General features: G+C 41.6%; 1 pseudogene; it reads left to right on the top strand.

The window, feature by feature from the left end:
- The first annotated feature begins 2,794 nt into the window (after positions 1-2,794).
- Positions 2,795-27,782, top strand: LOC121270793 (annotated as a pseudogene).
- Positions 27,783-27,875: the final 93 nt, after the last annotated feature.

Here is a 27,875-nt window from a genome sequence, read left to right as displayed (position 1 = left end):
TATATAATTGTAAGTCTTTGTTTCTACTGTGGAAAGATGCACCGTATATAAGAAAATTAGCTAGAAATAAATATATTGATATATTGGCTAACTAGGAGAGCAGTTTTGATTTATGAGAATGATACTATAAAGGCCATAAGACCATAAGACATAGGAGCAGAAATTAGGGCCATTCGGCCCATCGAGAGAATAGTTACATTGCGAGGAAAGATTAACCAAACTAATTCCCCAACATACATTCTGGAATTTAGAAGTTTAAGGGACGTGATTTGATCAAAGTTTTCAAAATATTAAAGGGAACAGAAAGGATGGATCGGGAGAAACTATTTCCGCTGGTTGAGGAGACGAGGACATAGTCTAAAAATTAGAGCTCAACCTTCCAAGGTTGAAATTAGGAAACACTTTAACACAAAGAGTAATCCACATTTGAAATTCTCTTGCACAAACTGTAATTGATACTAGATTAATTGTTCACTTTAAATCTGAAATTGATAGATTTTTGTTGACCAATAGTATTAAGGGAAATGGGACAAAGAAGGGTACATGGAGCTAGGTCACGGATCAGACATGATCTCATTGGATGGTGATCCCATTGGAGGGGCTGAATGGCACCTTCCTGTTCCTATGTTCCTTAATATCAAGTGTGCAACATGAACAACACTTTCGTGACACTTCAGTGTCTGAACAGTTTTCCTGTGTTAATTACAGTTATAGAGGCGAGATCGGAAACCCCAGTTAATCATATTTGTTTTAGATTCATATAAACAGAACCTTATACAGTAGATATTATGCTCCAGATACCATTTCCTTCAAGCGAAAACCACTCATGAAATCAAGTTATTATTTAAACAGTTCAAATGTGTGCATCAGCATGAAGCTGTGATAGGAAATTTTATTTTATAGACGCCGAGTGCTCAGCATTGGTAATGTGTCCTGACAACATCTGGAGGAGTGGTCCACAGGCGCCACTCTGTGGCACTCTGTTGTATTGCAGAGTGTTCCTGGATAATCAGAAGTGCCTAAACTGTTTTGTCTTCATGAGTCACTAAAGTTCCATTAGATGAACCATCAGAAACCTCGTATGTTTATTACAAGAAATTTAAATCTCCACTTATCAACATATAAAAACATATGGACAATTAAACTTCATTTGCATTTCTCAAAATAGAACAACTTGCATTAATATAGCATTTTTAATAAAACGTCCCAAGGAGCTTCACAAGAACATGGAGCTTCACAAGAACATAACCAAGCAAAATTTGTCACCAATTCATATTAGGAAATATTAGGAGAGGTATTGTGTCAATGAAGTAGGTTTTAAGGAGCATCTTAAAAGGAGGAGAGAGAGAGAGAAAGTGAGAGAGAGGTGTAACTGCAAGTGTTTAATTTATCAACTTATAAAATCATACAATGGTAAACTTTGTTATAATTGTGCAAAAATTATGTTAAGCTTTAACATTTAAATGTGAACTAGATTGCAATAATTTTCCCTGACCCTTGGCTCTGTTCTAGTTACATTTCCATTCTGTCTATTGGTCATAGTTCGGGATTTTACGTTTGAGTTTATATGAATGAGTTTCGCACATGTGACCCCTCAAGACTGACCTGAATAATTGATGCTAATTCCCTAACATATTCCACAACTTGTGACAAAGGTTTGTTCAGTAACTGATTTTATACACAGACCAAGCGGGTTATAGCTCTGAAAGGGATATTTTCCTGGTTTCAGGAATTCTTTATTCAAACTCTGTGGTGCTTGGGCAGCAGATGGCTGATAGCCAGTTTATTTTCCTTAAAACTGAAACACAGGCACTAACCTGCTCAAGAATCACCACCACATGCGCCTTCATCATCCTCTGGATCGACAGTGAATAAGCAGTTCCCTCAAACCTGCCTGGCCACTGGCAAAAGGACATTGAAATAGGTTCTAACATTGTGAAATAAGATTGTGTATGGTCTCCTAGACCCATGAAGTGATTGGATATTCTTGGGAATCATGGCATTGTAGATTCTGAACAGCTCTGGGAGGTGTAACCTCACAGGGTTAAATAACTTAACATAAGAAATAGGAGCAGGAGTAGGTCATTCAGCCCTTCGAGCCTGCTGTGCCATTCAATGAGATCATGGCTGATCTTCTGCTTCAACAGCATTTTCCAGCACTATACCCGTATCCCTTTTTGGTTTTAACATGTAGAAATCTATCAGTCTCAGTCTTGAACACACTCAACAACTGAGCCTCCACGGCCTTTTGGGTCACTAAATTCCAAAGATTCACCACCCTCTGATGGAGGTGAAAAGTGAATTCTATCTTCACAGATGCTGCCTGACCTGGTCAGCATTTCTAGCATTTCTGTTTTTATTTCAGATTTCCAGCATCTGTAGTATTCATGCTTTTGCATTAATGTTTAATACATTGCCTAGTCTGTTAATGTTCCACAGTACTTTCTGCTACTGCATAATAACAAATTATTGAGGTAGACAAACCAAAACAGTATTACAACTTAGATGTGTGAGGAGGTCACTGGACCTCAGCTCAGTTAAGAAATAAGTATTTCAAAATCAATTGTATTTCCATTAATAAATGAAAATGACAAGGAATAAAATGCTTTGGAAATAAAAGCTTTTAGTACAACTGTTATTGGCTGATTATAAAACCCACAGTCTGTAAATAGCTGGGTAGCAATGGTATGCTTTCCTATCAGAAATGCAGCATGTAATCTGTGATCACATGTTTCCCTGTGCAATACAAAACTTCACCTTTGCTCAGATTGTAAAAGGGAACACCGGTCTCTAAATGGAAAAACCATCACAAAGCAGAAATGAGAAAAGCTCAAATTTTCACCATTCTGGTCCGATTCTGACTTTTAACAATATCAGAAATGTGGTGAATGCGGAAAGAGCTTACCACATCCATGGAAAAGAGAAAGAAATTCTGTGCCGTGTCAGGTAAGACTGCCAATTCTAGCCTCCTTGCTTTGTGAATATTGACAACTGGATCGAGGGTGAACGGGCGACCTCCAGTGTACAGACAAGCTGCAGTTTTACTGCCAGCATTGGAACTAACTGTTGCTGAATGACGTCAGCCCTTCACAGCTGTCACTCCACTTGTAGCCTATGCATTCTTCCTTTCATGGGAGTTAACTATTTATCTTTGGTTTGAATTGTGAATCTGTTTTTATTCTCCACAAGGTGATACATGAACGGATAATCTGAATCACACTCTCTCACCCTCTTAGATTTCCTTTGCTTCTTCCACATATCCAGTCTAATCTCAAATGGTGGCACAGTTTCTGCTTCAGCCACTAACCCTACGGGCGAATCCCACAGCCTCACAACTTTCTATGCTCTCTTTTAAATTTCTTACATTAACTCTTCTAACTATTGCCCCTCATTGCTGACCCCTGACTATTGGAAAGTGATTGCTTCTATCTACCCTGTCCCATCATTCAGAGCTTTAAACATATTTATTTTATCACCATGTAATTTGTGATGTCCGACCAGGAAGCCCCCAGTGATTCTATGTTTCACAACCTCTAAAGCCTCATTATCTTTCCTGTAGTGTGTCGCCTAATACAGCACACAGTCCTCCAATTGAAATCTTAAGGTTTTATACAAAATCATCATTTATATCTTTGTTTTTGTATTCTGTACCTCTTGTGATTAAGAACCTGGAATTCCATTACTTTATTTTTTTCAAAGCTATCTGCATCTTTGATGTTCAGTGAACCTGTGCTCCAAAGTCCTTTGCCCTTTCACTATTCTAAGCCAACTACCACTCCCAATGTAATTGCTGCTGTTACACCTTTTTACAGCCCCCATTCTCATGGCACACTTAAATTGGCATTGGATGCCATCTGCCACATTTTAGCCAATTCCCATTCTCTCATCATGTGGCAGCTTCCTTTGGTCCTCTGAGGAGTTAACTCTACCTCCTATTTTGATGTCACCTGCACACTCTGACACCACTCCTTGTAGGTTTCTATCCAAACAGTGACCATCCCTGACCCAGAACTGAACCCTGTGACTTCACTACTCTGAAAAGCTGCCTTAACTCCCAAGTCTTGTTTTCTCTTTTCTAGCAAATTTTAATCCAATTTGTTTTCTTCCTGGAATTTCACATCCATTACTATTCCTGTAATCTCTGTGTTACCTTGTCAAAGATTTTCTTACAGTCCATGTACACCCATCATATCTGTTGTCTCCTTAAAGAATGATACTGGGGCTAAAAGGGTTGAATCAGTGATGACAGTTTCCATAGACTAGTTTAGAATTCCCCTGAATATAGGGGGTTTAAGGGCAGATGTAATTGAGCTGTTTAAAATTATTAAAGCATTTGATAGGCAAAACTATGTCCTCTGGTGGGGGGAGTTCAGAACAAAGAGGCAGAACCTTAAAATTCAAGCCAGGCCATTCAGAGGTGATATCAGGAAGCATTTCTTCACACAAAAATGAATGGAAATCTGAAACCCTCTCCCCCAAAAAGCTTTTGAGGCTGGGGGCTGAGTGAAAATTTCAAAACTGAGGTTGGTAGATTTTTGTTGGGGAAAGGGTTATGAAACTAAGATGGGTAAATGGACTTAAGATACCTTTCAGGCATGATCTAATTGAAAAGCAGAACAGGTTGAAGGGCTGAATAGCCTCTTCCTGTTTCTATGTTCCCTCAAAGAATTCTAAAGTTTGTCAAGGACAATTGACCTTTTGAAATCCTTGCTTTTTTTCTTATTATCTAAATATATCTAATTTCTAAACCTTTAATCCTTGATCAAGGAGTCTAAACTTTTCCTGCCACAGATGATAAACTAACTGGTCTGTAACCCTCCAGTGATTCATGACTTTGAACAAGTACATTTAATTTTCATGCTTTTCTGTCCCTCACCTGGCCTCATGACTCCTTCCTTCCACATCAGATGTGAGGATCAGAGTCTGTTTGAATGTTACTGACCTCCAGGCTATTGTCTACATCAGCTCCAGTTCGAACTTCATGAGTTCCTTCTCTTTGGAAACACTTTGCATTTTCTAATCAATTCCCTGTTACCTCACGATGCTTTGTAAAGTCAAATTCCCTCATGACTGCACTTTTACATTCTTGGTTGCGACTTTGATAGCTGCACAATGACTGGATATTTAATTAATCTCTGAAATAAAGCTACAATTCTGCTGTTGGGAATATGCAGCACTGTATGGGTAACAGGGAACTGACTAAGTTCAGCTGAATCTTCTGAAGTGTGAAGATGGGCGGCAAGGTCGTTCATTGATATTTGAGATATTCTTGATATTTCAAGCAGTCTGCTGGATTGTCACCACATCCACAAACATTCACTCCCTCCACCACCAATGCACAGTAGCAGCTGTGTGTACCATCTACAAGATGCACTGCAGGAATTCACCAAGGTTCCTTAGACAGCACCTTCCAAACCCACGACCACTATCACCTAGAAAGACAAGGGCAGCAGATAAATAGGAACACCACCACCTGGAAGCTCCCCTTCAAGTCACTCATCATACTGACTTGGCAATATATCGCTGTTCCTTCACTGTTGCTGGGTTAAAATCCTGGAACTCCCTTCCTAACAGTACTGTGGGTGTACCTACACCACATGGACTGCAGCGGTTCAAGAAGGCAGCTCACCACCACCTTTAATAAATGCCGGCCCAGCCAGCGAAGCCCACATCCCATGAATGGATTTAAAAGTATATATTTTTAGATATTCTTCACCTTTTGAGTTTGAGTTGTAATGATTTGGTTTTTGGATATATGAGAGTTACCATAAAAGAGATGGGTAATCTGTATTGATAGACTTGGCTGTAGCCATTCATTGTGCATCCTTTATTTCAGTGGGATGATGAGACCTGGCATGAATGCTATCCTCGATCCAACAGGAAGCGGCAAGACGTCGTGAATCATACAAAAAGATTCATGAAGTATCACAATTGCTCAAAACTACCAGAACGTTCCCTCTTGGCAATCGTTTAAAGACTGTCTCTTCTTCTTACAGGCTTCTAGATGTGTTAGCAAACCAAAAGAATCCTAAAGGACTCAGATCAGATCAGGTCAACTGAATGGCCAACACGTGGACTCGAACTTTAATCTCCAGTCTGCTTATGTATTGCAGGTGAGAGTTGTTATGTAGGTGAGATTTTCTATGCCGTGTTTGAATTCATGTCAGTATAGTACCTGTACATACATGAACCTTCTGCCAGAGTTGAAATAGTGCCAGAAGACCTAATAGGAATCTGCTGCAGTGTCATTCAATATGTTTTCCCTAATTTGAAAATTCTTTGACATTCTTAAAACCTCCAACAATTAAAACCTGATGGGATGAGATGCCACATTTTTAAATGTTAATTTGTTTGTATCAAATGCACAAATACAGCAAAGTCAGGCTGTTCAATGTATTTCAATAGTGAGACTGACAGTGAGATGTTGACTTCCTGAAGCCAACCATGGAGCAGAGAACTTCTGACAGAAACTTTGGGATTTTCATGTTTAATTGCACATCTGCCCTTCCCCTGAAGTTGCTACACATTAGTGCATAAATAATGCCAAGCTCCATGAGCCCCTTCAATAATTTCTCAGCAAATCTGTCCCAAATCTATCCTAATTGAACCAGGGGGCTCGGTTCAAACCGCTGAATGATTAATTCAGGATTGCTATCAGGAAGTTTGTTTTTGCACAGAGTGATAAAGATATATGTAGATTACAGAGGCAAAATCCTGGAATTATTTAAGAAACTGTTGGATATTTTAATGGGGACTGTAAGGTTCTGTCAGGACTGAGGAGCTGAGAATGGCTTTGCTCATCCAGGACTATCCTGTGAATTAAAACGAGATTCCAATTTTTAAAAAAAGTATGACATGCAATTTTTGAACAACTCACAAGTGGCAACTTTCTTCAATGACAGGATGATATTCTGATGGGAACATTAACAGTGAGAGAAAATCTGGAGTTTTCTGCCAACCCTCGGCTCCCAAAAACAGTATAACTTCGAGGAGAAGCAAGAAAAAGTGAACAAAGTCATCAATGAACTTGGATTACAAGACTGAGCCAACACCAAGGTATTTTTTACCCAGAATTTAAAGCACATACACAGGCCATTCTGCCCAACAGATCCATGTCAGTATTCATGACCCACATGATCCACCTTCTACCCTATTTTACTCACCCCATTGCCACATCTTTCTATTTCTTTCTCCTTCTTGTCTTTATCCAGCTTCCCATTAATTTCAGCCATTCTATCCACTGCAATTATTCATGGGAGCGAGTTCTACATGCTCACCAATCCTAGAATTTTCTGGTTTTGTGATGTGTAATTCTGCCTGTAGCCCCTCAATTTCTGTTGACTGCAATTGAAATCCAGAACCTATGTTGATGAACAGATGTCTTTTATCTGCTTTGTCCTGCTTCTTGAGTGTTATGGAAGCTGCACTCATCCAGGCAAGTGGAGAGTATTCCATCAAACTCCTGACCTGTGCCTTGGAGATGGTGGACAGGCTTTGGAGAGTCAGGAGGTGAGTTACTCACCGCAGGATTCCTAGCTTCTGATCTGGTCTTGTAGCCACAGTATTTATATGGCTAGTCCAGTTCAGTTTCTGGTCAACGGTAACCCTTAGGGTGTTGATAGTGGGGATTCAGTGAAGGTAATGGGTGATGGTTAGATTCTTTGACAGGGTGCAAATGTTACTTGCCACTTGTCAGCCCAAGCCTGGATATTGTCCAGGTCTTGCTGCATTTGAACATGGACTGCTTCAGTATCTGAGGAGTTGCAAATGATGCTGAACATTGTGCAATCATCAGCGAACATCTCCACTTCTGACCTTATGATGGAAGGAAGGCCATTAATGAAGCAGCTGAAGATGGTTGGGCCGAGGACACTACCCTGAGGAACTCCTGCTGTGACATCCTGGAGCTGAGATGACTGACCTCCAACAACCACAACCATCTTCCTTTGTGCTAGGTATGACTCCAACCAGTGGAGAGCTTTCTCCCTGATTCCCATTGACTCCAGTCTTGCCAGGGCTCCTTGTCACCACACTCGGTAAAGTGCTGCCTTGATGTGAAGGGCAGTCACTCCCACCTCACCTCGGGAGTTCAGCTCTTTTGTCCATGTATGAACAAAGGCTATAATGAGTGGCCCTGGTGGAACCCAAACTGAGTGTCAGTGAGCAGGTTATTGCTTAGCAAGAACCGCTTGATAGCACTGTTGATGACCCCTTCCATCACTTTACTGATGATCGAGAATAGACTGATGGGGTGGTAATTGGACAGGACATACCTGGCCAATTTTCCACATTGCCAGGGAGATGCCAGTGTTGCAGCATACAACCCATTGTTTCATGGAGTTCTTAATATTTTCTGTATATTATATGCCCTTCATTCTTTCTACTATTTAATATAATGTATGTATTAATATACGGTTTTACAGAGGTGCTACATTTTGTGTATGTTCTAGTGCTGTTTACTAGTCTATGTCTTGTTTTGTTGCAGTGATGAGTGCAATTATATGCTATATTTCTCATACTTTTATATTACATATTTCAAGGACACTGTTTGATGGTGAAAGTGGGCAGGTCACAAGGATTGGATTGCAATGGAAAGTTGCAAGATGAGAAAGAATAGATAGGAGTCGGAGGGAGAGAAGTAGGATGAAAGAGAAGGGTTAGCTTGAATGTGGGCAGTGAACATTGCACAGAGCTGAGCTCTACACCAAAGTTCTGCACCTTTACCTATAGCCTGAGGTGACAGCCAGAGGGATGAATGGAATCAAGGCCACAGTCCCTTAGGTAATTGTGGGAGATGAAATTATTGGCGTCACCTTTGCCAGCATAAAGCTGGGAAGAATTTTGGTTCAGCCAGGTGTGATTGTGCAGATGCAGGATTTGATGCCAGTTGTCGGGTTGATGGAGGTGGTGGCAGGAGTTGAGTGTGCAGAAGCTGGTCCCCAGCATTTGTCTTAGATATTCTCAGTTAACAATCTATTGATAACTTGCCAGATTGGCACAGAATTCATCTGTGGGATTTCTGGCAGGGAGCGGAGGCATTGCAGTATTGGAAAGGAACTAATCACTTCACCCTCCCTCCTGTTCCTAGACGAACCAACCACAGGGCTTGACGCAAACACGGCTAGTTCCATTATGCAGCTGCTTCACATGTAAGTCTTCATGTATTTGTCACAACTCCCGTCCTTAAACAAAAAGGGAAGGAATTCATTATGGAATATCAGTGTATGAGAAATGTGAGTTTCAAGTACTACTTGAAGATAGAAGCTGGGGATTCCATCCCTCTTCTTAAAATATGTCATGTGACTGAAAGCTTAATCATATTTACCACAATTTGTTTTTGTTTATAATGATTTCAAATCTCTTCAACAAATTGTATTTGTTTTTTGCTTTGTGATTCACCTTTTCAGTCAGGAACAGGAGAAGCTCCTGTAAAATGGAATTGACCTGGATTCATGCTAATGTCATGTTGAACTCACTAACTAAAGGACAAAAGTGGTGATTTTGATTGGATCATTATGTTACGCTTGTCCCTCAATGTTTGTCCAAATCCCTTCACAGTGGTGATGCAAAAGTAAACCTATCTCTTCATCACAGTAAATGTTGTTGGATGGATTTTGAAGGACCTTAAACAGAACGAGTGTGAGTTAACATTATTTACCTGATAGTTATCATGTATTCCTGGTGCTCTCTACACTTGGATTATAATATTCAATCTGCTTTTACTAATCAAAGCTTCATAATTGTTTCTTAACGGAACTAAGAAAGTACTGCATGTTCAATAGAATATAATGCATATAACAAAACAGCATTGCTTCATAGTCCCTGATTGGCTTTGGATATTGATTGGTGCCATCAATGGTCAGAATCTCAAAATGTTTCCAATTACATTTCAACAGCCCTGGTCCCATATGTATATCAATCATGGGACCAAAAATATAGTCTCCTTTCCCTTCTACCACCTGCTCTTGTTGTTACATGCAAACAGTGATCATGTGGATTAGGATAGGTAGACTGATAATTGTGGATGGTTCACGCCCATTGTCATGATTCTCTCAGTATTGAATGTCATTGTCTTCCAAAATAAAGCACTGTTAAGTGGCAGAGATAATTAGAAACTGATTTTGTAACGTTTAGGCTGGCCAGGCGTGGGCGGACCATAATCTTCACAATTCCTCAACCTCGGTATTCCATCTATAAACTGCTGGATTATATAACATTGATGAGCAAAGGAAACATCGTATATCAAGCTCCAGGTGCAGAAACCATCAACTACTTTAAAGACCTTGGTAAGGGAGTTACATTTAATTCTGGGCTTTAATATATTTGTCTGGATTCAGGTTCATCTGGAGATTAAGTTTCCCATTCCTTTTTGTACCAAGTTATTGTACACACAGGTTCAGTCAACTTTTCAGATTACAAGGCTTTTGCCATCCATGCTGGCCCAATAATATATTTTTTCCTATTTCCCTTTATTAACCCTTCTTTTTATCTCAAAGCATGAATGGGAACTAGCGGGACTCAGTTCAGGGCATTTGCAAGTAGGGCCATTATGTATCATTTCAGAGCTGTTTGTCTGTCAGCGAATACAAGAGCGGTTCTGCAAGACGTGACTTCCGTAAATGAAGTATCAGTATTGGTTGTGCTTTGGCAAGTCTGTGTCCAATCTAGTGCAGGACCAGCATTTTAAGGCTCCTCCCGCCTTGGCGGGATACTACGGTCCCGCCAAACTAAGTGGAGATTTAAAACAAAAACAGGAAAAACTCAGCAGGTCTGGCAGCATCGGCGGAGAAGAAAAGAGTTGACGTTTCGAGTTTTTATCTAAGTGGAGATTTAAATGGTTCGCCGCATCCGCCAAGGGGAGACACGCCGTGGCGGGGCGGTAATATCCTGGCTTTCTTGGCTGTTTTTAATTCATTCAGGAATTTTGAAATATGGTGTAAAAATCAGTTATAATGACTCACTTATCCAGTAGCCGAAAAGATCAATGTGACCCACTGATTTTGAAAGCTAATTCCCCATGAGCTGTGCGCAATGCCAACTGTCATTTATTGATCAGACATGCTGAGTTAGACCCGAGCAGTTTCACTCACTGTCCTAGGTGGGGATTCAGTGAATGGAAATAAGTCTGTGGTACTAGATTAATTTCACTAAATAAGAGAGACACAGCAATTGATTAATCAGCTATTTAAAGTGGTCGACAGCCTGACCGTCCCTCCCACGAGTCCAACGCGAAGTTCCACATTTACAACCAACGGAAAAAGACAACTCAAGGTATAAATTGGTTTTCAGAATGTGGATTTGAGCCTCACAACTGTATAAATCACTAACAGTCAATCCACCTTTCCTCCTACCACAGATTTTGTTTTTACCTCATCCCTTCCCCTTCCTCTGTACTTGTTTAAAACCTGTGGCATCTCTTAACTTTTTTGAGTTCTTAATAAGAGGTTATCGAGGTGAAACATTAACTGTGTTTCTCTCTCTCCACAGATGCTGCTGAGTGTTTCCAACATTTAGGGGAAACGATAGTGTAGTGATATTGTCTGGTATAGTCTTCTAGAGACCCAGGGTAATGCTCTGGGAACCCAGATTCGAAACGCACCACTGCAGAGGGTGGAATTTGAACTCAATAAAAAAACTGGAATTAAAAGTCTGATGTTGACAATGAAACCATTGTTAATTGTTGTTAAAAATCCATCTGGTTCTCATGCCCTTTCGGGAAGGAAATCTGCTGTCCTTACCTGGTCTGGCCTACACGTGACTCCAGACCCACAGCAATGTGGTTGACTCTTAAATGGCCTCTGAAATGGCCTAGCAAGTCACTCAGCTGTAACAAACTGCTACAAAGTCACAAAAAGGGAATGAAACCAGACAGACCACCCAGCATCAACCGAGGCAATAGAAAACAACCATGGCAAACAGCCCTGTCGACCTTGCAAAGTCCCCCTTACTAACATCTGGGGGCAAGTGCCAAAATTGGGAGAGCTGTCTCACAGACTAGTCAAGCAACAGCCTGACATAGTCATCCTCATGGACTCATATCTTACAGATAATGTCCCAGACACCATCACCATCCCTGGGTATGTCCTGTTCCACCGGCAGGTTAGGCCCAGCAGAAGTGACTGCAGAGTGGTTTACAGTCAGGAGGGAGTTGCCCTAGGAGTCCTCAACATCGACTCCATGAAGTCTCATGACATCAGCCCAAACATTGGCAAGGAAACCTCCTGCTAATTGCCACGTACCACCCTCCCTCAGCTGATGAGTCATTGCCCCTCCATGTTGAACACCATTTGGAGGAAGCACTGAGGGTGGTAAGGGTGCAGAATGTACTCTGGGTGGGGGACATCAATGTCCATCACCAAAAGTGGCTCGGTAGCACCATTGCTGACTGAGCTGGCCGAGTCCTAATGGACATAGCTGCTAGACAGGGTCTGCAGTAGGAGGTGAGGGAACACGTACTTGACCTCAATCTCACCAACCTGCTTGTCGCAGATGAATCTGCCCACGACAGTATTGGTGGAGTGACCACTCCACAGTCATTGTGGAGATGAAGTCACGCCTTCATATTGAGGATACCGTCCATCATGTGTCCCACCACGCTAAATGAGATAGATTTCGAACAGATGTAACAACACAAGACTGGGCATCTATGAGGCACTGTGGGCCAGCAGCAGCAGAATTGTACTCGAACACAATCTGTAACCTCATGGCCCAGCATATTCCCCCCCACTCTACCATTACCATCAAGCCAGAGGATCAACCCTGGTTCAATGATGAGTGCAGGAGGGCATGACAGGAGCAGGCCAAGCATACCTAAAAATGAGGCATCGACCTGGTGAAGCTATAACACAGGACTAGTTGTGTGGCAAACACCATAAGCAGCAAGTGATAGGCAGGGCTAAGTGATCCCACAACCAACGGATCAGATCTAAGCTCTGCAGTCCTGCCACATCCAGTCATGAATGATGGTGGACAATTAAACAACTCACTGGAGGAGGAGGCTCCACAAATTATCCCCATCCTTAATGATGGAGGAGCCCAGCACATCAGTGCAAAAGGTAAAGCTGAAGTAGTTGCCATGGCATGGTGCATCTTTAGCCAGAAGTGCCAAGTACATGATCCATCTCGGCCTCCTCCGGAGATTCCCAGCATCACAAATGCCAGTCTTCAGCCAATTCAATTCACTCCACGTGATATCAAGAAATGGCTGAAGGCACTGGATAGTGCAAAGGCTATGGGCCCTGACAATTTTCCTGGCAATAGTGCTGAAGACTTAGGCTCCAGAACTTGCTGTGCCCCTAGCCAAGCTGTTCCAGTACAGCTACAACACTGGCATCTACCTGGCTATGTGGAAAATTGCTCAGGTATGTCCTGTACACAAAAAGCAGAACAAATCCAACCCAGCCAATTACTGCCCCATCAGCCTACCCTCGGTCATCAGTAGAGTAATGGAAGGGGTCATCAACAGTGCTATCAAGCAGCACTTGCTTAGCAATAACCTGCTCACTGATGCCCAGTTTGGGTTCCACCAGGGCCACTCAGCTCCTGACCTCATTACAGCCTTGGTTCAAACATGGACAAAAGAGCTAAACTCCTGAGGTGAGGTGAGAGTGGCTGCCCTTGACATCAAGGCAGCATTTGACCGAATGTGGCATCAAGGAGCCCTAGCAAAACTGGAGTCATTGGGAATCAGGGGGAAAACTCACTGCTGTTTGGAGTCATACCTAGCACAAAGGAAGATGGTTGTGGTTGTTGGAGGTCAGTCATCTCAGCTCCAGGACATCACTGCAGGAGTTCCTTAGGGTAGTGTCCTCGGCCCAACCATCTTCAGCTGCTTCATCAATGACCTTCCTTCCACCATAAGGTCAGAAGTGGGGATGTTCGCTGATGATTGCACAATGTTCAGCACCATTCACGATTCCTCAGATACTGAAGCAGTCAATATCCAAATGCAGCAAGACCAGGACAATATCCAGGCTTGGGCTGACAAGTGGCAAGTAACATTCAAGCCACACAAGTGTCAGGCAATGACCATCACTGAATTCCACACAAGCAACATCCTGGGGGTTGCCATTGACCAGAAGCTGAACTGGACTAGCCATATAAACACTGTAGCTATAAGAGCAGGTCAGAGGCTCGGAATTGTGCGACAAGTAACTCATCTCCTGACTCCCCAGAGCCTGTCCACCATCTACAAGGCACAAGTCAGGAGTGTGATGGAATACTCCCCATATGCCTGGATGAGTGTAGCTCACACAACATAAAGAAGCTTGACACCGTTCAGGACAAAGCATCTTGCTTGATTGGCACCACATCCACAAACATTCACTTTCTCCACCACTGACACACAGTAGCAGCAGAGTGTACCACCTACAAGATGCATTGCAGGGATTCACTAAGGCTCCTTCCACAGCACCTTCCAAACCCACGACCACTACCATCTAGAAGGATAAGGGCAGCAGATAGATGGGAACACCACCACCCGGAAATTGCCCTCCAAGTCACACACCACCCTGACTTGAAAATATATCGCTGTTCCTTCACTGTCACTGGGACAAAATCCTGGAACTCCCTTGCTAACAGCACTGCGATGTACCTACATCACATGGACTGCAGTCGTTCAAGAAGGTAGCTCACTACCACCTTCTCAAGGGCAACTAGGGATGGGCAATAAATGCTGGCCCAGCCAGCGAAGCCCACATCCCATGAATGAAAAGAAAAAAATTCTGTTTCATGATCAGAATTCCAGCATTTGCAGTATTTTGCCTTTGTATCGGAGTCCACCTAGCTCCTTTATGCACTGCCTTTGGTAATAATGTTGGCAAATTGTTCATTTTTAGGGTGTGAATGTGAACCTCACAACAACCCCTCAGATTTCTTCTTGGATGTCATTAATGGAGTAGTTCCATCTTCCTGTGAAACTCCCAATTCAGGTATTATTGATGACCATGATTTATTGATGATTATGTATCAGTTGCAATTTAATAATATGGAATCTAATTTAACCAAACTGTAAGGAATGAAAGAGGGAGAGAAGAAATGTAACAATAAGAGAGGCATGAATTGCCTAATCTATCCTGACCATCAACAGAAGTTAACTTGAAACAGTGAGTCAGGGTTAAGTCACATTGCAGGAGACAAGGGTACAAATTGGTAAAAGACAAGGTCTAGACAGCTTGTTGGGACACATTCTGTCACACGCAGAGTAACTGGCATCTGGAATAGCTTTGGAGTAAATTGGTGGAGATAGAAACTTAAGTCATTCACAAGGTAGTTGGTTTCCACTTAAAACTGCCAATTCCTCGCCTTTGGCCTTCTGTTCATTCATTGTGATACAACTGCAGCTGTCAATATCACTCATTCACATGCACCCCTAGACTCCCTTGTTGCCAGCAAAACCTTTCCTTTCTCCCATCCCAGTCATTCCCCCTGTAAGGCCCCTACCTTTGTTTCCTCCACCCCATAGAGAGAGGATATCTGATATATGGTTTAACCATCCTTCACCAGATCTGACTGGATCACTCGAAGTGAGATTGGATTTCATTTTACTTTGCCACAACTGCTCCTGAGCACAAACAAGAAACCTGGGGCCTTTTTTCTTTTACTATCCGTCCTCTCATTGAATCCCTCACCTCCCATCCCATTCAGCCACACCTCCAATAAATTGCATGGAACTCACAAACTTGCTTGTCACTGAGACCATTCAATCACATCTCTCTGCTGCTTCCTCTTGTTCACTAAGCCAAACCTCCCCGGTTCTCCCAACCTTTGCCAACCCTCCCAACCTTTGCCCAACCCTCATCTTCATATTTCTCCTTATGTTTTCCCTGAGCTCATCTTATGCACTAGACCCACTTCTTTCTCATTTGACACCATTTCTTATTACAGTGCTAACCACACAACTTCCCTTCCTCTTTATACTAGCCGATTTTTGTAAATGTTCCCTCTCCTCAGGGACTTTCCCATTCCTCATAAAACTGCTGTCATCATCATCCCCTCAAAAAAACTCACCCTCAACTCCTCTGTCTTTGAAAACTACCACCCCATCTCCAACCATCCTTTCTTCTCTTAAGTCCTGGAATGTGTTGTTGTTTGGCAAACATGTGCCCACCCTTTCCACAAATTAATATTTGATCCTCTGCAATCAGATTTCCACCCTTACCATAGAACTGAAATTTACTGGGACCCTTGCTCTTCCTGATATATATTAATGACCTAGACCTTGGTGTACAGGGCACAGTTTCAAAATTTGTGGATGATACGAAATTTGGAAGTATTGTGAACTGTGAAAAGAATAGTGTAGAACTTCAAAAGGACATGGACACATTGGTGGAATAAGCGGACAAGTGGCAGATGAAGTTCAATGCAGAGAACTGTGAAGTAATTCATTTTGGCGGGAAGAACATGGAGAGACAATATAAAATAAGGGGTACAACTCTGAAGGGGATGCAGGAACAGTGTATTTGTGTATAAATCATTGCAGGTGGCAGGGCAGGTTGAGAGAGCGGTTAATAAAGCATACAGTATCCTAGGCTTTATTAGTAGGAGTACAGAGTACAAGGGCAAGGAAGTTATGTTGAACTTGTATAAGACACTAGTTCGGCTTCAGCTGGAGTAATGCATCTAGTTCTGAGTGCCGTATTTTCAGAAAGATGTGAAGGCATTGGAGACATTGCAGAAAAGATTCCCAAGAATGGTTCCAGGAATATGGAACTTAATTTACAAGATAATATAGATCATCACCCTAGATTCAAATCTATCCTTGATCTTCTCCTCCTTGATAACATGCTACCCTCTGGCAACAGCATCCAAAGATAACTTCTAGATGTACACTGATGACAGGCAGTTCCACCTCTTCATCCCTTTGCTAACCATGCTAGTGCCTTTGTGTTGTCAGACTGTTAGTCCAATGTCTAGTCTTGTGATGAACTACAATTTCCTCCAACCAATCATTAGAAAACTGAAAGCATTATCTTTGTCCACCATTACAAGCTCCATAACTTTGCTACTGATTCCATCTCCTTCTCCAGTCATTGTCTCAGGTTGAAGCAGACTGTTTGCAACCTTGACAACCTATTCAACCCACAAGCTGAACTTCTGATGCTATAACCTCTCCTTCATAAAGCTTACTTTCCCCTGTCTCTGCCTCTGCTTTATCCCATCTGCTGCTGAAATCTTCATCTGTTCCTTTGTCAACTCTGCTCTCAACTATTCCAACACTCTCCTGACTGACCTTCATGAGCTTGAGTTCATCCAAAACTCTGTTGCTGATTTCCTATTCCGTTCAATCACACTCACTCGTTCATCACCTCTATGTTCCCTGGCCTGTTTTAGCTCCCAGTTCACCAAAATCTCCAAAAGAAAGGTTGCATCATTAAGTCAGTTTTCGACCTCCACCTTCATTACCTCTGGAAGATCTCCAGCCTTACAATTCAGTAATTCCACCCTCAATCACACACAAACTGTCTGTTCCCGTTACTCTGGTCTCCTGGGCACCCCCTCTCACTCCCCAACTATTGTTGCTCTGCCTCATCGACCTTGGCCCCAATCTTTGGAATTTCCTCCCTAAACCCCTCCACATCTGCACATATCTTTCTTCCTTTAAGATCCTCCTTAAAACTCACCTCTTTAATCAAGCTTTGGGTCACTTCTCTGGATATCCCCTTCTTTGTCTCTATGTACCTTAGGATGTTTTTCTACATTAAACACTATTAGTAGATTCAAGTTGTTGTTAACATTGTTAGCAATGCCACAATCAGTCAGTGTCGTACCTAAACATAGAAACTTGTCTCTCCTTTATTAAAGAGATTGTGGTCATTTCTCACACGGCTGTGAATCCCAGCAGCGAAAAGAATCTCCTGGCACATCAATTTCAACAGTCTAATTACTATGACCAAATTGAAAAGGAACTGAAGTCCTTGTCTGTGCCAGATGTCTCAAAGTCTTCAAGTAAAATAAAATCTTCATATGCAACTCCTTTCTGGTATCAGGTAGACCTTGTGTTTTTTCTTGTTAGAGGGAATGATTAAATGCAACAGGTAATAACAAACGTTGAATCCAGAGGATACTGTGGAGGCATTGCTGATGGAATTTTTCTAGTGTTGCTGATACACAGACCGTATCTCACTGCAGTACGGGAACGTGGTGATCACAACTACTCTATACACTAGAACTTTTGTTGATTAATGAAAGTCTTTGTTGTTGAACACTCGCTGTCATAGTTTGTAGAAGGCGGAAACAAAAACAAAAATACCTGGGAAAACTCAGCATGTCTGGCAGCATCTGCGGAGAGGAGCACAGTTAACGTTGAGTCCGAATGACCCTTCAACAGAACTAAGTAAAAATAGAAGAGAGGTGAATATAAGCTGGTTTAGGCGGGGGTGGGGGGGGTTGGTGTAGGGGAGTGGTGGGACAAGTAGAGCTGGATAGAGACACAAAAATCCTAATGGAGAGAAGAGCAATACTTCTTCAAGGTAGGCATTCCTTGAAGAGAAGACTGAGCTGGCGTAGCTGATCTGGTGTTGGATCTCCTCATCAATGGTGGTCTTTTGAGAGAGGTGGCGGTCAAGGTATGGGAAGTGCTCAACATATTCCAGAGTCTTTCCTTCAACATAATATGAGGGGTTGAATGTTTGGCTGACCGGGTGTGTGTTGATACATGAGTTTTGGATTGGCAATATTCAAGGACAAGCCACATTTCTTGTTTGCTGAATTAAAGAAATTGAGAGTGGCTTGTAAATCTGGTGCAGAGTGGGCAATGACGCCATAGTTATTCGCAAACTATAGATCATGTGTGTCCATGGTGGTCAGTTTAGTTTTGGCACGGAGGTGACTGAGAATTAAGAGTTTTCCATTTAGACTGCATTTAACACCGACACCAGAGGGCAGCTGGCTTTGATGAGATGAACAGCCAATGTCAGGTAGATTGTAAATAGTATGGAGGGTATCACACAGCCTTTCTTCACACCAGATTTTGAAGCCGTCTGTTTCAGGTCACCCACTCAAGATTGTTGCAGTCATATCATCATGAAGCAGTTGCAGGATTGTGATGAAGTTTCTCAGACATCCAAATCTTTGTAGCACAATCCACAGAGCTTCACAATTCACTGTGTCAAATGCTTTAACAAAAACAGAAAATGCTGGAAAAACTCAGCAGGCCTAGCAGCATCTGTGGAGGGAGAAACAGAGTTAAAGTTTCAAGTCTGTATGACCCTTAGGGGTAATTTTGTTTCAAATTTCCAGCGTCTGCAGTATTTTGCTTTTCTCTTAGCGTCAAATGCTTTGATCAGGTTGATGAATTTAATGAAGAGATCCTAATGTTGTTTTTGAGATTTTTCTTGGATTTTTATTCAAAGTTGAATAAACACTGGTATCCTTCTTAAAGCCACCTCCACAAGCATTCAGGCAATAACTCCTGCAAAATCAACTTTGACGGACTGGACAATGTCTGCTGAAAAGTACAGTCCTGCCAGGTCCTGTTTTCTTAACTCTTAAATGGCCAGCATTCCAGGGGAGGGCAAAATGATTCAAAGACATTCTGAAGCTCTCCTTGAAATGCTGTGGCATTGACCTTGGCGACCGGGAGGCGCTTTCTACCGATCAATCAGGGTGGCCGCCACTTGTTCATCAATCTGCATCAGGCTTTGAGTCACAACGTCTTAATGATGAGGGAGAGCGGCAGCAGAGGAGGAAAGAAAAGGGAGCAAATCCTGCACATCGGATCCCACTACCCCATGGGACAGCCTGCCCCAAGTACCCAAAGGTCTGTGGGTTGAGAATCTGCCGCCTCAGTCACATGAAGACCCTTGGCAGAAACTCGCAACCCTGAGTTGACGTCATCCTCAAATTGAGGGAGAGCCGATGACGATGAATAATAAACATATTGTGAAGCATTTAATTATATCTGTGTCGCTCGAACTGAATATTTTATGTTATAATGTTTCTGGATTCAGCCTAAAGTCGGTTAATTCCCAAGGCTGCATACAGCATTTTTATCTCGACAATAGGCTAGAATCTGAAGTTAATCTCAACAGTTACAACAAGACTACATTTCAAAAAGTATTTAATCCCCTGTGAAGTGCAGGAACAGCCTGGTGTTATAAAAGGCTGTTCTATGTAAGTGGCAGTTATTTAATGGGAGAATTGTTACGTACAATCATGCCACTGAGAGAAGATTAGACCAGAACAAGGGGTCAGAAATATGATATTGGGATAAATCTAATTTGGAATTCTGGAGGAACTTCATTATCATGAGAGTGGTTAGAATGTGGAACTTTACTACAGGGAATGGTTGAGATGACTAGTATAGACGCATTGAAGGGAAAGCTGGACAAACACATGAGAGTGAAAGGAATAGAAGGATATGTTGATAGGGGTCAGATGAATTAAGGTGGGCAGAGTGTGTGAATCATAAGGACCAGCTCTTCTGAACAAGCTGTTTCTGTGCTATAAATATTATATACAGCCAAGTGCTGGGCCAAATTTATATCTAGGAGCCTCCTGTTCACATCTTGATAGTGGAAGACTGCCCACCCTGGTGAGAGAAGTTTTCATCTCTCATTCTCTATTGTTCTGAGGTACAGAAGGTGAGCTATGCCCTTTCATTAAGAAATGTCTAATATGTTTTGAAATCTGAAGTCAGTGAGCTAGAGTTAAGAAGTGAGCCAACATTCAACAGTAGAGTAAGTTGTGTTTTTATGTTCCTCATAAGCAAGGAGCATAGAAATTAATTGTTGTCAATGTGAAAATTCTGTACTGTTCATTCATATATTTTATGTAAAATAAACCAGTGATCTTTAGAGAATGTTTCTCAGTCAAATGCATGAAAAAATTTACCTGACATAGTTCAGTAAGGGCTCTCCTTGGGTTGGGTTGTTCTATCACTAAACAAGACATTGGGCAAAACAAAAGGTGTCATCCAGGTAGTAAGGACCAAGTGGGCCACTTATGGGAGTAACAAATGTACTGAACCTAAGAGAATATTAAATGCAAACTAACAAGTTGTGACAGGTGGGATCATTTGTATGTTCCCTCGTTGAGCTTAGCTGAAGCATTTATCATTTATTCTTGTACTTTCAGCTGTATATCATGTGTGGTCGAACCATAAAGAATTTCTGCAGAAGCCCCCAGACTTCAGTGGCTCGTGTCCATTATGATATTTTTTGGTATATTGAATGGACTTATATATTATCAAATATCATACACAATGCCAGAAGTTTTGCAGAACAGGTAGATATACAGGAACAGCTGAATCCACAAATTATTACATGTATTTCATTCAACAATATGAATTATGGGATTTCGGAATGCGAAAAATTTTGGTATTGTATTTCCCTGTTTGCTTCTGTTCAGTTTACATACTTGATATAAATAAAACTCAAAAGGTCAAATGTCCCAGAGCATCAGTTAGTGGCTTCGTCTACACACCCACTCAGTTTTAGATGAGGGTGACCCTATATATGATTTACCTTTGTCTTTAGGGAATTGACTGCTCACTTCTCTGCGTTTCCTCCTAGGAAAGTGGAGATCATAAGCTCAGTAGATAGCTGAGGGTTGGCATAGGCTCAGTAGGCCAAATGGCCTTCTTCTGTAATGCATAACTCTGACTCTAGGATGGTGGATTGCAAGTGCAAAACAATGTCATTACGGAGGTGGGTATGGCTTGCTCAAAAGGTACTATTAGTCGTACTTGTGAGTGGGTTGTCAGACCCCAAAGTGTCTCAGCCACTGAAACATTCCCTGCATCTGCCTCCACTTGCAATCTGTCCCAATCACACAAGCACAACCAAGCTCAGATTAGCCTGCAGGTGTAGAGCTGTGATCTGTGACAGTGCAAAAGCAAAGTACTCCTGCTGCTGGGAATCTGAAGGAAAAGCAGAGAAAGAATATTGGAGTTGGGAGAAGGAGTCTGTCATGCAAGGGGTAGACTCCTGCTCAAAGGTGGAGGGGGTGATGCTGGGACGCAGGGTGAAGACATGTCAAAATTCATTGAGGTGGGGGCTGTAAGGGAATGAAGATGAGGCCTTGACTAAAGACAGACCATTCAGGATCAGAGAGGGGAAGGTAGCAGAGAATAGTGGAAAATGGCAAAGGGTCAGATTGGAAGAAGGGATGGGGTCAGAGGAAAGAAGGATGTGGATGGGCATTTGGTATCCATTATTCCTGCAATAGTTTGTAGGATTGATGTGATGTATTGTACTTGGAGTCTACACTTCCAGTAGCTTTTCTATCTAATAGTTATTTACTCTTAAGTCTCAAGTGTATATTTTTCAATTTCAGAATCGGCGCATTCTTCTTGGTGATAATCAATCAGGTTTTTGGCAACCTTTCTGCTGTGGAACTCTTCATACAAGAAAAAACACTTTTCTTGTATGCAGCTAAGTATTTTGTTCCTGAGTATTTTTTTTAAAAAGTGTATTAAAATGGGGAATTGCATTTCCTGATTCTTACAGCATGGTTCTGTGGCTACTTAAAAAACAAACCAGCGCCAAAACCAAACTGAGTCTGAAAGTACACTAATAGGTGAACTGCTTCACAATAACAAGTAACACATTATTTCCCAGCGTGGGGTGGTTGTAGTACCATCACTAGATTGTTCTGCTTACACTTTACCCAATTTCACTTTTCATCGAAGTCAAATTCCTGCCAGGCGGATTGAGTTAAAATTGCCCACAATGTTGGGTATCCAGACTGTTAGGAAAAAAATACTTATCTAAATCAGGAGCTCGGAGTTTGGGAACTACAGTTCCCAGTGGGCCTCAGGCTTCCTGCACATGCGCAGAAAGGAAAAAGTGAAACTGGAGGTCAGGTGACTTGAAGAGGAGAACCATTCAAGAGCCAGTGTCCCAGGGAGCAGGACACGGCGGGGGGGTGGGGGGGGGGGGGGGGTTGCGGGGAGACAGGGAAAAGTTCCCAATCAAAGATGATCCTAAACCAGGGAGCGGGGCAGAAACAAGTCCCAGAAGAAGATCCCAGGTAAGGGACAAAGACAGAGATCAGAAACAGATTCTGTTAAGTAAAGTTGAGAAAAAGGAGCAGAGCAATAGGCTTTGAATTAAAGGAGAGCTTCGGGAAGCAGACTTGAAGCAAAACGGGCTCGAGGGAAGCCTAAAAATCTGAGAGGGCAGCCGAAGGTTGGTGACTCCGTGCTGTTCTGCTTGGCACGGTGGAAGATCTGAAATTGTGCTTGGAAGGTGAAACTTGAGTATACGCAAAGATCCAGAGGAAAGGAATATTAGAAGGCAAGATTGAAACCCTGGAGGTGGGACTTTGGTTGAAACCGTCTTGAGTGGGAACAATGGAGGGAATTCCAAGGCGAGTTCTTCAAAAGTGTAGATTGGAAACCCTTGTGAGAAAGACAGTTTCAGTGAGAACAGTTAGCTCATAGTGCAACAAGCGTCTGGGTGGGTTGTTGAGAAATCCATAGAATCTGCTTTGGTCGCCTCTGTTGGTTACTTTGGAGCGTGGTGTGTCTGTCCACAGCTCACCAGTTGATTCACATGTACTGCATAGTTACCCCGAGTATTAGAGTATAAGCCAGATATGGATTTGTTTTATCTTTCCAAATTTGTATGTATCTGTAAAGATATAGTTGGGATGAAGGAATTGTGAATATTTGAATAATTTTCTTGTGTTTTTACTGAGGTCTTTTCAACCCTTGTCTGGATAGTTCATTTTTCTTGTTTAATATGTTTTATTCTTCTTGTTAAAGGTTCATCAGCAGGCCCCTGTGAATTTGTTCAGTAATTTACCTCCATTGCTTCTAAACAAAATAAAAGTTAGGATCTATCAAGCCAGGTTTCACTCTGGGATTTGACGTCCAATAGTAACACCAGATGGGGTCATAACAAGGGGAAAACTGTGAAAGCACTCGAGAGGTTTATTTATATCAATGCAGAAACAATGTTCAGTGAGTCTGAGGGAACGAGGGCACTCAAGGGCCCCAGTTTGAAAATGTATGTTCTGTTAATTATTTTAACTTTCAATTCCCACCATATTATTCCTCGCAATCTGAGAGATTGGTGATGTAGAAGTTTTTAATTCTAATTCTTTCACCAGACATGAAAAGGCGAGTGGCTATTATCGAACATCAGCTTACTTCCTGTAAAAGATCCTGGCAGATGTGATACCTAATCGTATCAGATCCATTTTTACCTTTGCAGCTGTTGCCCATTTTATGATGGGTAAGTGCCTTTCACCTGTCATCAAAATAAGTTATGATTAATAAGTACACAAGTGTCTAATTTAACCAGTAGGCAGGCAAAAGTGACCACATAATAAGTATGAAACCAATTAGATTGATTCTTTACTTTTATGAATATATACGAATTATCAGTTGAATTATAGATAATTCTGGAATATTTTGAAGCCTTATTTATTCAATAATGAATACCCAGGGGCAAACTCAATGGAGTTTTCTAATCTTTACTCTTTCGTGGGATGTTGGCGTCACTGGCAAGGCCAGCATTTGTTGCCCTTCCCTGATTGCCCTGGAACTGAACGCGGTTAAGAATCAACCAAATTGCTGTGAATCTGGAATCACATGTAGGCCAGGCCAGTTAAGGATGGCAGATTTCCTTCCTTAATCGACATTAGAGAACCTGATGAGTTTTTCATATGATGTTGATGATAGTTTCACAGTCACCATTACTGAGACTAGCTTTATATTCCAGATTTATTGAATTTAAATTCAACCAACTGCCATGGTGGGATTTGAACCCATGTCCCCAGAGCATTAGCCTGGGTCTCAGGATTACTAATCCAATGACATTACCACTATACCATCATCTCATCTCAATCAAAAGATTGAGATCATAAGAGGCCATTACTGGGATGCCATGGGTTAAGAAAAAAGAAGTGCATTTATATAGCAGCTTATCTCAAGTTAGGATATCCCAAAGCCTTTTGCAACCAAGTAAAACCTTTTGAAGTGTGGTCACTGTCTGTAGGCATGTGGTGACCATTTTGCACACAGGGCAACGAAGTCGGTAAATGAATGAATGACTAGACAGTAGTTCATCACAAATATTATGCAATGCATATTCAACTTTTGAGTGCAATGTTTTCAATGCAGGGTTGAAACAAGATGCCGCATCTTTTTTCTTGTTCTGCTTGACTCAGCGTCACCAGTTTGTCTGCAATGAGTTTGGCCTTTCTAGTGAGTGCAAGTGTCAACACCTTTGCAGCAGCCAATGCCCTGATTGTCATCCCCTACGTCTTCATGATGGTAAGAGCCTGTTTTTGGTCCATTTCACCACACCATCTCATGGTTTCAGTTACCCATTTGGAAGCTCTGAAGAATGTTTCACTTGTATCTGCAGGTCTTTGGAGGATTTCTGGTGAACTTAAACAGTGTTGCAGTGGCTCTCCTGGCTGAAGTGGATCTGTATATTCCGTTATGGGCTGAATGAAAGATGAACTTTAAAAAAATAACTTTAGAATAGGCATGAATGGGCACTTGGATGTAGATTTTATAAAAACATTACACTGGGCGGCAGCATGGTTTACTGGAAACACGGAACCAGCATGTGGGAAAATGGTACATTGCTCCCTTGATTTTACACAGCAAGTTTTCAATCCCAGTGGTGCCACTTTGGGAGGGCTCCAAACAGATGATAAACGTTTCTGTAAAGCTATCCTGAATGAGTTGGCAAAAGCTCTGTGGGCTTAAGGTCAGAAAAAGGGCAGCAGATGGGGATGTTTGTTTAAAGGCTGAAGACATGCAGGAAGTTGGTATGGGTGGTGGGTTGTGAGCCAAAGCAGGAGAACTAGGGGAATCTTGGAAAGGCAGGAGAGCAAATTGTGGGAGAAAATTAAAGAGCCTGTTGATGGGGTTTGTGCTTGGGCTGGGGGGGGGGCAAGGCATAAAATGAGTTAGGAATTGGAGATCTCAGCAGAGACAGAAAAAACATGGAGCAATTGGGAGGACAAAATGGTAACAAGTAGATATTTGCTATTACATTTACTGTTGATTAAAAACCTATGGTGAAGCATCATCTACGAGTCTGCAACTTGAAGGTAAGAGTAACATAGATGCAGATGGCATTGAGATACAACATCAAGTTTTCTCCTTTGGGTTTTTAATTGGGGGGAGTAAAAAAAGACGTTAGTGTCTACTCTCTTACAATATCGATTAAGGAAGATGAGATATAAGTAATAAGGCATCGCATTAAGCCCAGCCCAGCTCAGCCACTAAAATACTTCACATACTTTAGAAAAGGCCATAAAGCTTTACATTTGAAGTCTTAAACAAATTATCTTCAGGTATCAAAACAACATTGGTTGTATAAACATTAATATTCCATTTTTCCCAATCTTTCCACAGGCATTGACAATCAACGAACTAAAGGGACAAATGTTTTTTATGAATTCAACAAAGTGAGTGCATTTCTTAAACACTGACTCAACGGGTGGGATTGTCTGGTCCCATTGAAAGTCAATGGACTTTTGGCTGGCCCACCAAATCTCCCGCAACAGGTCCCGCCATGATGGGGCCGGGAAATCCAGGCCAATGTTTTTAAATTTTAAAACAATTAATCACTGTGTTATCCAATATGCTAACCAATAGCCATATGTGGCTAATTAAGAATCCAGATGTGGCCAACTGCATTTCTGATGAGCAAAAAAACTAGCAATGCGCACTATTGTTCAGAACGTGATTTCGATAATCATATTCACATGAACTTTAACCTTTGTATGTTGGTTGGTAAAATGGTGAGGTGAAAAGCATGAGTGGTTTACTTCTTTGGTTTTTGAATGGCATGAGATGTTTAAGTAAATGCACACAAGATGACATTTACTGACCTAATTCCACGTGTGCTTAAGGGTTTTTTCTTTACTACAAAGTGGCTAAAACCTTATTGCCATAGCTACATTTGTGGTAAATCTTCAATTTTTATCAGATAACACTGATTGATATCATCTCAAACTCTCTTCTGTTACAATATTGAAATACATCAAGTTTTCTTTCGGTTTTTAATTGGGGGAAGACGACAACGTTAGCGTCTACTCTTTTCTGTTACATTATTTAAATATTACAAATATTCAGCTTCCTTGTACTCTAAACTTTAATGGTATGACTTACCAAGACACGTTCCGTCCGGATTGAAGATTTAATTTATGGGAGACCTGCTGGTTTCTCCCATTGCAACATGGCCAAGTCTTTCTGTCATACTCCCACCAACAGCCAAGATCAATTCCACTAGCCATCTGCCCTTGTTATTATCCTTTCAAACTACATACACATCTTTCATACAATCTTTCACAAAATCTAGGCTGACACTGTAATGTGGTCCTGCACTATTCATGATGCATCTTTTAGCTGAGATGAATAAAAGGCACTTTGGTTGAGAGAGGGGCTTAGGTTATATTCCCCAGAGATGGAATCAAGGGATTTCATCTTATTAGGTGCATAAAATTACGAATAAAATCGATAGTTACTGAGGATTTAATCCAGTGCAAGAGATAATCTTAAAATTCAAATGAAAAAATATGTTCGGAGGGGGACACTTGAGTGTTAAATATTGGTGATATTTACTGTTATGTTCATTTTTAAAACATTTGCATCTTACAAGGAAGACTAATATCTGATTGAAGTATTTCATTCCCTCTGCCATGATCCATATTCTGTATTTTGCAGGGTGCCTGGAGAGATATATATGATTGAGCAAGGTATTGATTTCAACACCTGGGGTTTCCGGCAAAATGAAGTTACACTTCTGTGTATGACAACAATATCCTTGTTCCTGGCTTTCATACAACTTGTAAGGATTAACAAGTGGAAGTAGAAGATCGTTAAGTTTACTTAGCTGTATACCTGGCGTACTTTGGACTCTCATTATTCTGAGGAAACGCATTATCAGCAACTTATCAATTTAAGA

The sequence above is a fragment of the Carcharodon carcharias genome, chromosome 28, assembly GCF_017639515.1.
Source record: "Carcharodon carcharias isolate sCarCar2 chromosome 28, sCarCar2.pri, whole genome shotgun sequence".
Taxonomy (NCBI): Eukaryota; Metazoa; Chordata; class Chondrichthyes; order Lamniformes; family Lamnidae; genus Carcharodon; species Carcharodon carcharias.
This window is presented reverse-complemented; position numbering and strand designations above follow the sequence as displayed.